Source organism: Ceratotherium simum, chromosome 18 (assembly GCF_057802395.1).
Source record: "Ceratotherium simum simum isolate JZ-2026a chromosome 18, ASM5780239v1, whole genome shotgun sequence".
In the NCBI taxonomy this organism is placed as follows: domain Eukaryota; kingdom Metazoa; phylum Chordata; class Mammalia; order Perissodactyla; family Rhinocerotidae; genus Ceratotherium; species Ceratotherium simum.
In genome coordinates this window covers 3,044,858-3,057,625 of record NC_141917.1, presented here as the reverse complement: position 1 = coordinate 3,057,625, position 12,768 = coordinate 3,044,858, and positions in this window count along the sequence as shown.

The following is a 12,768-nucleotide window of genomic DNA, read 5'->3' as shown; positions in this document are numbered from 1 at the left end:
TTGACCACTTAATTATACATTCTTAGACATCATCCCTATGGTCAAAGACCCATAGCCGTGATAGACAGGCATTGGCCTCCCCTCAAATAAAATTACATAAACATTGTCATATGATCAACAACGCACTTTCATTTATGAGAAGGATCAACCATCTGAATTGAGGGATGGCTGATTTTCCCTTTGCTATGGTGCATTATTAAAAATACACACATAAAACTTTAATATTTATTTCATGTTCTGTTATTAGGACACACATCTTGGACGTATCATGGAAGACGAGAAAGAAATAAAGAGTTGTACTTGTTTTGTAGTGACCTGAATTTAGCATCAGATATGAAAATCAGGACATGAAGTTTTGGTGGAGAGATAAAAGTCGGACCACATGCCGAACGAGATTAGTGGCAGATGTGAGCTTCAGAGGGGGATGGCATTTCCTCTGGATGGTGAATGTGCTCCTCCAATGTGGATGTTAACATGATGAGCAATGAAAGTATGCTTTGTTCCCTGCCCTTCACATGGTCTCAATATTGGCAGTTATCGTTGACTTGTATTTTTTAAATCAAACATCATCCCGTCCTGTGTACAGATGCTGCCTCACAGAGCTCGGCCATACAGACAGCCGTTCATAAATATCCAGATCCGTGTGCTAAAAATAAGTGCAGTGGGGTAGATTCTTTTCCTTTTTCCTTAATCCCACTATATACCTAAACATCCATACATTCTTCCATATACATAAATAACCGATTTTCTCTGTTATGTCCCATGGTTTTCAGCCTTAGCATTTTTTCTTAGCGCCAATGCCCCCTGTGCGTAGCTGTTCACCCCTAGACACCCATTAATTGACTGCAAACACAACTTTATTGCAAAATGACTGCAGCTTTATTAAGCAACTGAATTTATAGGCAATAACATAATCAATATAACATTAATATAGCACATAATTAAATAAAATTCCTACAAGGTCCTGCCTGTATCCTGAAATATACAGAAGTTAATTGTTTTCACCCATGGCATTAACCAGAGGGAGCTGAAACCAACCTTGGAAGAACAGAATCCCCAGTTGTTCTTATTTGTAAAGTCTTTCATCTGATATAAAGAGGGACGGAGCCCGAAACCCACAGGAATGCTGTCTCACCATGTGCTCCCCCGAGACCCCCTCTCCCAGGCCCTGGGGGGCGGCTGTCACTCAGCCGACTAACGTTCTCCTGATGGACTAAGGGGCAACAGCAAGGAACACATTGTATTTAACGTGTTTGCCCACCAGTCGAAGAAGGACCCGCCACCCCAGGCTCTTGGAAAGTTACCACAGAATATGCCCCATCTGATGAAAAATGGGAGGACTCAGTCCTCCTGGAAGGAAACCAGCCAGCCTGGTCTCCAGGGTCATGTGTTCATAGTTAAGCCTCAGGGAAATCCCCTTAGAATGCGTTTGAGATGGGCCCAGGAAGCAGAACACTGAGAAGGAAGCACTCGAAGTGGGAGCACCGCTCATGCGCACAGTCCGCTGGATATTTGAAAGAGAAACACCGCAGATGGGGCGACGTCCTGAGGAAGGCAGTGGGTAACTCGCCAGCTCCACACGCCTCCCCTCGGCCCTGCCTCTTAGCCACACTGGCTCCCTCGGGAGCGTCTTGCCGCCACCGCCTATAATTTCAGTAACGGGGAACTCGCCGAACATTCCACTGGGCTTCATTACCGCCTACCCTTGCCACCAAAATTAAGTGTTTAGTAAAATAGCTAGAATCAGTGTAGCTCTTGAACATAGCAGTGCACAAAACCAATTCTGAGTCATTCTGCGTAACATACAACTAGACGTGAAGAGGTAAATTGAGGCGTCACCATCAGCTACTCTTCACTCAGGACCCACTTCTTAAGGGACACTGACTGCTCGCTTTGCAGAAAGGCCCCGCTCTCGGGGAGTCTCAGTCTCAGCGGGAAGGAAAAGCAGCTGAGGGCCGGGGCGCAGGACTTCTTTCACAGAAGGGAACGGATTTGTTCCCGGTATTGATCCAGAAACGAAGCGATCGCTGTGAGCTGAGAGGATTTCAGCGGGTCCTGGTAAAGTCTCTCTGAGTGAGAAAGTCCTGGAGTCTCAGTATTTCAGGAATGTGGAGCCGTCCACACGCAAAGGGCACAAAGACCACGTTGCCTGGATCTGGACCTTGGTGATGGGGGAGTCAGTATCATAACGACAAAGGTCCTGGCCAGGCCAGGAGGCGCGGGGACACCAGGAGCCCAGGATGACACAGAGGGCAGCCACCCTGGCCCAACTCTAACTGCAATGAAGACCACCTGCGGGTCATGCCAGAGTCTCGGGGGATGAAGGCCGACCCCAGGGAAGGAGAAGTAGGTGGGTGCGTTTGGGGCAGAAGTTGCACCTGGTGTGAATGTGCCAAGCCCTGTAGACCAGAAGGCAGCCGCTGACTCTGGCACTGTACCCAATTCATTCGCCATCGCCCCGGCTTCCTCCCTCTGGGTGTTCATGCAAGCTTCTCCACTCTCCTCAAGTCCCGTGGGATGTGCTGACACAGGGCCTCACACTTCCTCACACCGGCTCATTGTGTGCTCACACTGGCCACGTGGTTCTGTGATGGGATCTTCTTTCTTCTCTCCATCCGTGGACAGAGAGTCGTGGGTCCTTAGAAAGTTCACTTTACCACGTGGGATTCATTCTTCTACCTGTAAATTGAGGCTCTGTGTTCCTTACAGAGCCGACGAGCCTATGAAAAGGAGGCAAAGAAAGTTCTGGATATGAAATGTTCTCCAGGTAAACACAGCTCCACCGGAGATAAATGAGGAAAAGGGAGGATCCACTGGCTGAAATGACCAGGTTGGCAGCTACACTGACCACTTCAGCAACGCTGACCTGTCTCTCCTAATCTGCACCTTCCCATGCCGCCCCTCAGCGCATGGGTACACGAACACACACTCACACACACAAACATTACACGTGCACTTCATTTACTGAGCCATAAACATCTAATATTGAGGTACCATTTAGAAAGTTCACTAGATCCCTCACATCTTAGACCAGACCTACAGTCAGGAGGGTGGCTGACGTCCCAGGCTGGCACACTGTCACGCCCTCCGAGTGAAGGGTGGCACTCATGCCTCAGCCTCTCTCTACCTCCCTGGCTCCCAGGAAGCCCTGTAACCAGTCACTGGCGCGTTCAGGGATGCCCTTTCTGGTGTGTGAGGAGTCGCAGGATGTTTGGAGAGACAGGCGAGGAGATGAGGAGTGGGGCGCATGCAGGAGGAGAAAAGCTTTGCTTCGGCAGAAGGCAGACCTGGAGAACCAGGGAGACAGAAAAGACTGCAAGCTTTAGAACCAGGGCCACCCTGTTTTAGGACAAATGGCTGTGTCCATGAAAAACAGTGCCTTCTTCCCACAAATGGAATGTGGGACATGATGTGCCAGCTTGTCCTATTTGGGCATAAAAAGACATCATTAAGAGAAAAAAAAAATAGCATTGCCTACAGATGACAGAAAAATTACAACCACATTTTTAAGACATTGTCTTTGGGATGGGAAGCTCCGTCCCCAGGGGTTAGTGGAGGGTCTGAGGGTGACAGAGGTCCATCATGGAACTGGGAAGTTCTACTGGAGGGCAGAGCACATCATGTAACAGTTTCAAAAGTAAAGGAGCTCCCACAGCCCTCAAACCTCAGAAAGACAGTTAGTGCATGGGGAAGGTGCAGAAGGAGCCCCGGACCTTCTCCCGCTCTCCTGGAGGGGTCGTGTTCAGGCAGCACAGAGGAGAGGTTAGAGCTCCAGGCTTCCAGGGTGATTGCTTATCCCAGTCCCCTCACCCCTAAAATTAAGTAAATAATAGCTCCAACCTCAGCAGCTGGTTGGGGAATTGAATCTGGCCACACAGAAACTACAAATATTGCCAGCACCCAGAAATTGCTCCTTAAATGTCAGGAATTATGATGATCATAATTCAGGTCCAAGATAATAATGTTTCTATTCGTGAGTTCTGTTATCAAATTCACCACCTTCTCCTCGGTCTGCCTACACAGGTGCACATGTGTGGTTAACATACTCATGTATGAAGGGAATTTGAAGTCATCTCCTCAAGGTTGCGTAATGGTAAGATAGGTCTTAATCACCCATAAAATGAATTGCTTTCACTACAACACATGGCCCAAGCACTGATTTCTGGCTCACCAAAATGAAAATTACATCAGTGAAATTCCACCCACCAGTGGAATTTCCAGAGAGCATTTTGCTCTATCTGAGTGACGGATGCTCGTCACCCGCTAAGGAGGAAGTCAACAGGGATGGCCATCTGCCCGATGTTTTCTCACCTCTCCTTCCAAGATTAGCAAGTTATTAACATGGAAAAGGCATTTTTACAAGTTTGGTTCTCGCTGAAACTTATAAGTTAGACTTGAAGCCATATGCAGTGGTGGGGAAGGAGGCTGTGGGACGGGGGTAATGTACCCTTCTGCTGCCAGAGCGAAAAGAGGTTACAGAATAACTTTTAAAGCCTCAGAGGGATTCTTGCACATCAAAAGCTGTTCAAAATGAACAGTTGACTCTGATAATTGTAAATATATCAGAAACATGTGCATTGAATTCATCCCCTTAAAACTATGGCTGGGTGTACCCGATGGCACAGTGTTTAAACACCTCAAACTTTCTAAAAATATTTGGGGTTCAAAGTAAGCCTTCTAGGGAACATCAGAACCATATGTTTCTGATTCATTTATACTTAGCTTATCACAATGTTGTTTGTTTTTAACAGATATTTGATGTCCAAGAAGGTTTGGGGTCTTTCTTATAGTTAAGAAAAACCTTCCTTCTTAGAAACAAGAAGTATTTCCCAAGAGAAAATGAACTTCAGTCTCTAGAGATTAGGCTGGTTTCAAATTTGTCTAAGAAATTCTTTTCTATCTTTATTTTTAAATCGAGTGAAGTGGGGAGAGGACGTGAGGAGGAAAGTGGGTGCAGGATATTTAATGATCTTTCTGGGTCTTTGCTTTCCCTGGAAGGGTGTCCTGCACTTTGCTTCCCTTGTCCTTCCAGTGGAGGCCAGCTGTGGTCAGCACCCCAGCTCTCCTGTTAGACTCAGATGACGCTGAGGACAGTAGTTTATCACTCTTGTAACCAGAGGTGCCCGTCACATCTTTCCATCTTTCCATCTTTCCATCAAACAGCCTCCACTTGGTTGTTCACTGGATAAGAAACTGTCTCCCATGCCCCCATTTAGCTATGTCTTGGGTAACTGTCGTCTACTTTTTTTTTTGCTGAGGAAGATTTGCCCTGAGCTAACATCTGTTGCCAATCTTCCTCTTTTTGCTGATGTCATCTACTTTTTGAATTCTCAACTGCATGAACAGTAAAAAAGGAAAATGTTATGCATGAGTAAAGGTTAACTATATGCATAAATAGTCAGCCACCCTCAAATGGAGGGGAGATCCTCAGGATGGACCATCTGGAGACTTGAGAGCCCAGAAATCTTGCTGCTGCATGACAAATGTAGGAACCACCACACGGTTAAGTTCCCCATTGGTGGGGGGCAGGTCACATTGTATTATTTCCTTTTTCACTGCTAGGAGTTGATAAACAGCCCTCCTGGCCATGGATGCAGTTGGATGCCAGCGAAGATCTGCTGTCCTCATGCAGCCCCATGCAGCCATGGGCATGTTTGCAGTGACCAGAGTGGCCCCAAAGGGCCTGGATAGAGGTGAAGCGTTGCAGGATGCCCCAGAAGATCTCCTCCCTCCGGCGAGCATGAATAATTCTCGTCATTAAAGATAAATTTGTTTGGCTCTGCGATGCTTTAGAACCTTCCAGTTCCAGGCCCAGTTCCAGGGTTAATGAACAAGGAAGGGGGCACTAGAGCCTTTCATCAGCTGATTCTTCAGCAGGAAGTAATTTAGTGCATCTTTGGATCCACGCGGTGTTTCTCCAAGTGTGGGCCCCCCATCAACTTCAGAATTACCCTGATGGAAAATGCAGATTACTGGGCCCCACCCCACACCTGCTGAAATAGGAATTGGGGAGGGGGCTGCTGGGGAATACGCATTTTTACACACTTCCCTAAGGGTCCTGCTGCTCCTTCTCAGAGGGTCAGCAGGGGAGAGGCGACTAGGAAGGAGGATAGAAGGAAGGCAGAGTACCCAGGGGGAAACACACAGTTCTGGGTCTCGTTCTCCTCTCTCTCTCTCTCTCTCACACATGTAAGCACCCACACACACCAACTTGGCCAGCTCCCCAAGCTCATCCATCAGATCACGAAGGTCCCCTGGGGCTTTCTGGGTGGACCGGGGAGGTGGTGCCCCCAGGCCTCGCCCTCTGTGTGCTCAGCAGAACAAGCAGTGGACCCACGTGCCTCTCCTCCTGGGAGCCCACGCCCACCCGTAAGCTCAGGTGCAGGCATTTGCTGGTGGTGAGACCACTGTGACGTGGCGCATTGTGGAATTCCGAGCAGGACCACGAGAACCCTCCCACCGACAGGGCTCTGCAAAGCCAACTCGACAGGTTCTAGCCTCTCGTTATTCTGGCTGCTGCTGCAGAAACACCTGATGCTTGTGTAGGAAGTCAGAGCAACGCTCCTTTGTGTGTGAAACGCGTTTATGTCTCTGCACAACTCTAAATGCTTCTCTCTCCTTATCGTTACGTCGCATTTAGCATTATGTTTTTTTGTTTCATAAATAAGGCGTTGTCTGCTGAGTTATCTGTGGTTAAATTTACAGTCTCCCTCCCAGCACGGTGCTGAGCAAGGAAACCAGACTGCTGACCTCAAATGGCCTCAAAAGGAAGGATCAGGAGAGCAAAGCTCATGAAACTCCTCTAGGAGAACAAACACCAAGGGGATACAGGAACAAAAGATAAAGAGCTGTGATGGGGAGCCCTACTGAATCACCAGCAGTGGGCTATCCAGCTCCAGGAATAGAACATACAAGTGACGATTCCAATTCAGGGACTAATTAGTCTGAAAATATCCTTAAAATATTCTAAGTTGGAGGAGTAACTCTCAACCTAATCAGCATTTAGGGATCAAGTGGTGTGATGAAGGAGTGAAGAGAAGGCAGGGCACCTCCTGCATTTATTTATGTCTGAGCCTGGAGAGCAATGCAGACAGTATATGACAAAGATCTGTCTCACAGCTTAGTCACATGTGAAACACACGCATGAGCAAACACAGAGTGCACACAAGGCCTACCCACCCAGGGCCACCTGAGGCCCCTTCGGGGTAAAGCCTAGATAAGCCACCGAGACTCACCCTCCTCTTGGTGACCTCACGTGGTTGTGAGAGCCTCAAACCACTGACCTCAACCAGGGCCCTGGTGTCAGGCTTGGAGGCAGGGGGATCAGCCACTCCTTAAGGGTGTATGTTATTGCAAGTAGATGTTTCATCCAGAAACCAACTGAAATCCAGCCACGTGTCTGCCATGAGACGGTTCCACTTAGAAGCAGTAAATACATACTTATATAAACAAATAAATAAGAACTGGCTGGAAGAAGGCAGGAAGCAAAAAGTCTTACCAGAAACTTGAACTTGCCCTGCACATCCTCCTCTGACCCCCATGTTTTCAATTATGCCAGACTTAATCTATAGTGATGCTAATGTGTTTGCATTGCTGGCTTTCATTCTAATTTTTTACAACTCACTGCAGGATAGCAAAGTCAAAAATGTACCATTCTGATCAACAGGACACATTTGCGGTGAATCCACACAGAAGCAATTAATTTCCTGGTGGTATTTTTACACTGGGGGCCTGATGCAGGTCCCCATTATACAAACAAAAACTCCAGACAGCTTCTGCTGCCTGATAAAAAATAAATCAGATTGCAGAGGACTGCCTGGCCTAGGACTGCTACAGGCTATGACTCGTAATGAGGCATCCCAACACTAATTATGAAGCTTATTAAAGAGAATTGTCCAACTTGTACTAAAGTGAACACTGTAATCATGTTAGACGGCAGGCCTCTGGAACACGCGGCCGGCACTCACCTTGCTCAGCAGAGTGGACCACTCAGCAGTCTGGGCCACGTGGACCACACAGCCAGGTTGTGGATCCAATCACAGAAACAGCATGATTGTGTCTGGCAAATTGGTCAGGATAAATGCAATAGAGGGACAGTTGAGAATAGCAACCTCGTGGTGATAATTTACACAGCAGAGCCTTCTCTCCCCACAAGCACCTGCCAGAGTGGGATCCATGAGACCCTCCAAAGCAAACATCGCCAGCACAGTATTTTATCGTGACACTCACTTGAATCTCCTCTAAGGTTGCAAAAGCAATATTTCAATGTACTCTTTCAGGAGGGTAGGGGGAAAAAAAGATTAATAAAGATGTTAGGAGGCTGAACTGCTGTGAGATTTGTTTAATTATTCCCCACAGGACTGCCCCAGCAATCTGCTGACATTTAGCCCCGACCTTGCAAATCCTCAGTAAATATTAATATATCAGCTCAAACAGGGACCGTTGTTTTATTGGTTCACGGAGCTCAGAGAGATTCGCCACAGCAGTGAAAAATAAGGTGTAGAACTGAGGAAGACGGGCTGCTTTGATTTCACCTTCTGCTGCACACATGAGCCGGGAGCATCGCAAAATGGCAGTGCTCTTCCTTTGGCACAGCCGTAGAATGACACTTCAGATGCCTTTGCTTCCCTTTGTACAGCTTGCTGGAATAATCCCAAAACCACAGTGGCAAGAGATGAGAAGGGAGAGAGGGGAGGCCAGGAGAGGAGAAATCACACTTTATTATCTGGAAGACTGGAAATTTTAATAATGCGGAAGGTCTGCCCTCCCATCTGATCCCAGTTGCAAGAACAGTGGGCCCAGGATGAGGGCTGGGCCTGGGCCTCCGCCTGCCACATCACCTCCTGCTGTCCTCCTTGACCCCCTCCACACATTCCCCTGTGCATATCTGAGAATGGAAATGGCCCAAAGGAGAGTTTCCTAAAGGGGAAAAAAAATGATGGTTGCTTTTTAATTTTGCCCTCCGTGGGTTGATAGTGGTAGTATTTTTGGAGGTTTTATTTTCCTTGCCTCAGATTTAGATATCTATTAGTGACTCATCTTCTCATAAATATTCTGAAATTTCTAACGGCTGGATGTTTGCTGTGGGCCAAGGGGCCTCCGAAGTTCTCTGGTGTAAGAAGGGGGGCTGCAGGGCCACATTTGGCGTTCAGATGTACTGTGCCGAAGAGTTAATGCGTGATTAATTTTATTCATAAAAATGTTAATCACTTCATTGTGAGATCTTTTTAGCATTCAGTGCAGTGAGCACCTTTTTAATTTCTCTTGCCCACCGTCTCGAAGATGTGTTTAATATTTTCAGACATTGCGGCAGCTATCCGAGGACCTGGCAATTAAGCATACGTTTAAAATTCAATAACAAGCAAAGCTACAGCAGGGACAAACAGGCAAACAGGAAAAGACACAGAGGGAAGACACGCAGCGACTGCAAGTGACCAGCTCTGAGTGTTGCCGCGCGTCCGGGTGCCAGCTGTCTCCGCGACCTTCTCAGAGCACGGGAGCCCCTCCCCGGAGCGCCTTCGCTCAGACCGAAATACGCAGAGAAAGGCGGCCAGTTCTTCCCCAGTCCAAAGGGCAGTCTGAAGTAGAAGGAATTAAGGATAAAAGCCCCTTGGTTCAGAAGATTTAAACTCAGTTATTCCCACCACTGCGCTCTGCCACCGCGCTCGGGACGCCGCGGCAGTGTGGTCCCCGGGGGCAGTGGGCCGATGGGGTCGGCGTCCGGAGGCACGGGACGAACTGGGCGCGCCGGCTTCCCCCAACCCAGCCCCCGGTGCAGCCCGGCCATTGTGTCCCCACATTCAGCTAGTGCGCTCCGGACGCTGGATAAATGGATTAGGGGATCAGAGACACCCGCGGCGTCTTCAGAAGCCAAACAGCAAGGAGCAGAAAGGGCTGCCACTTGCGCCCCGCCCCAGGGGGTAGGGGTCTGCTCCGCCTCTGCCCACTCCGGGTCCATTGCTCTCTCGCTGCTTTTCCTCCGTAGGGGCACCTGGTGAGGCGGGGCCTGGGGCAGGGATATCTGCGCTGACTCGAAGGCCCGTCCTGCGCGTGGACACCGTTCAGGTCACCAGGCCTGCGCGTCCGTGGGTCCCGCTGCCGGGGACGTGCGATGGAGAGGTCACCTAGGTGTGCGGCTCCATCCGTGTTCCTCTCCTGGGTTCCGGGCCGCCTCAATTCTCTGCTTTCTCATTTAGGACAATTCCAGAATTTTAGGCGGCTCCAGGGGCCTCCGCTGCCTGGGCAGCATGGTGACTTTCCTGGGAGGTGGGCCTCTTCCTCCGTTGAAAACGAATGTTAAAATATGACTGCATTGGTATAAAGATGAATTTATTGATATATATTAACACATTTTCTTTGACCTAAAAGTTACTTTGTTCTAATTTGAAAAGAAATTAAAACACTTTCATGGGCCTCTAAAAGTATTGTGGGCCCCAGGCCTTGTGCTGGCTGTGCTGACAGGTCAGTCAGCCCCCTCTGTCCCGCTCTGTGCTGGCCCTAAGAGGGCCCATTTTCAGAAGTCCTCATGGGGAGGGGGCAGGCGATCTGTATCCAGCTTAGGTAGCTGGGGCACAAAGGCCGCCAGCCGTCCCCAGGAGATGACCTTCCAGGGCCTTTCAGCTCCCAGCTATAATTAGAGACGCCAGCTCGGTGGGGGCGGGCGCTGGAGGAGACCTGCAAGCTCCGCCTCCATGGCTGAGCAGGGCCAGGCCACTGCAGGGCTTTTGCTGGACCATTCATCCCACCCCCAGGGTGGGCTGCTATAGCCCAGGAAATGTTTCCAGGGGGCCTGGCTTCCTCCACAAGGGCTCAGGGGACCCCTCAGGCCGTTGGGCGCTGCCACCACCCCCAGAGCACACCCCCTCTACATCCTAGCTAGGCCACCCACCCTGGATTTCTATTCCGGGAACACACCCTCCCCCACTTGCCCTCCTCACCTGGAGCCACCACCTGCAGTCCAGGCCAGCAAGATGTGGCAGGCCTCTCGCCCAGGACACTTCCTGGGGCCTGGCAATACGTGGGGCCACAAGGTACTTTCAGTGCCAGGTACCCCCAAAGCTTCCCCTCTTGGGTCCTGGGAGGCCTGAGAGCCGGGCTTACTCATGTCACAGGGCTTGGTCCTATGATGTGGTCCATGCAGCACCGGCGGTGGGCAGAGACCACTGGAGGCTGGTCTGGCCTTCCCAGTCCCTACCTCCTTGCATACCAAACTTACAAGGAGCCAACCCCAGCTTCCCCACTCAGCAACCCTCCCTAGGATTGGTTTCTTTCCCTCTTTTCCGACCTCCAACTTGGGTGTCCTAGGGTCAAAACCCCATTCCCACCGGCAAACTGGGCCCTGTCACTTTTGGGAGAGCTTTCTGGGCTCCAATCTCCCCAAATCAGTGTCCGTAGGTCCTCAGTCTCCATCCGGCAGCCCCAGCCCCACCCTGACCTTGCTTCGGGGCAGCCAAGCAGTCTCAGGCCTGCTTGTGCCATCCAGAAGACTGGGGAGGACTGGAAGAGAGTCCCCCAGCTCAGGAGAGGGGTTTGGCAGAGGGGCCAGGGCCTTTGAGCCCTCCACGTTGGGTCCGAGGGCACGCTTGTCCTAGGGCACCCAGGCGCCACAGCCCACCCTGCCCTCTTTCTCCTTCTCCCTCCCTCCCTCCCTCCCTTTCCTGCTTCCTCCTCTCTGGCAGAATCCCATCTATAAGGACAACTGAAACTTTATAGGGCATGATTCATCGGGTGGCGCGCCCCTCCGAGCCACAGTGAGTATTACATTAATCAGTGTCAGACCGCTAAAACCGAGATATGAATATGAATTCTCCATACTGCAAGAGAGATAAATGTGCTGGTGAATATAATTGATCGGAGGAGGGAGGGAAGGATGGTGGGGGCAGAGATTTCAGAGACTCCAGCAGTTCAACGACTAGGGTGGGGCCTGTGCCCACTCCCCAAGCCCTCATGCCAGGAATGGGGGGGCTGGTCTAGAAAGGCTGTGCCTCCAACTATCTCCCTGTTACCTTGGTGCCGGCCTGGGCTGCAACAGAGAGAGGAGTCCCGGCACCAATTCCTTACCCTTCCCCCGAAAAAGACTCAATAGAGACAGAATCCTCTGTCCTTTCTATAGGGAACCTCTTCCCTGAAGAGCAGGGGGCACCAAGGTTAAAACATTAATTCTGTGGACATCCCTCATCCCTACCCTTTTTCAAGTTCAGTCTCTTCCCTGCCGGTTACTGAACTACTGTCGCCCCCTGAAACTGTCCCTGGGCAGGGATGTGGCGGGAGAGCACCTTGGCACATGCAGAAAGTTCCAGAGAGCTTCTACATTGGCTTTAGAGGAAAAGGGAGGTTTCTCTGCTGACTCCCAGATATTTCAGGATCTGAACCACTGTGCACATCAGGCGCTCCCCGAGGGCGCTGCACACCCCTGCGTGTGCACACACGTAGGTGACTGTGCTGGTTGGGAAAGATGTAAAAAACAGCGCACAAAGAACAAAAATGCTTTTCAACGCTTGATTAAAAATTCATTTCTGGTTTTTCACTTAAGAAAAATAACTCTGAGGCTGGTGATCTGATTTCTTTGCATGGAAAACTTTGGTTCCCAGAAGGGGACACAGACGACCCTTCACGACTCTAGGCCACTGGGTTCTGAGGCCTGGAACCCCGCTGGTGAGTGTGTGATGACCCAGCCACCTGGGCACAGCCTCTAGGGGTCCCCAATGTATTGGATAGAAAAAAAAGAATGGAAATATGGGATGTGCAAGGAGTGACGCCTGCCTGGAC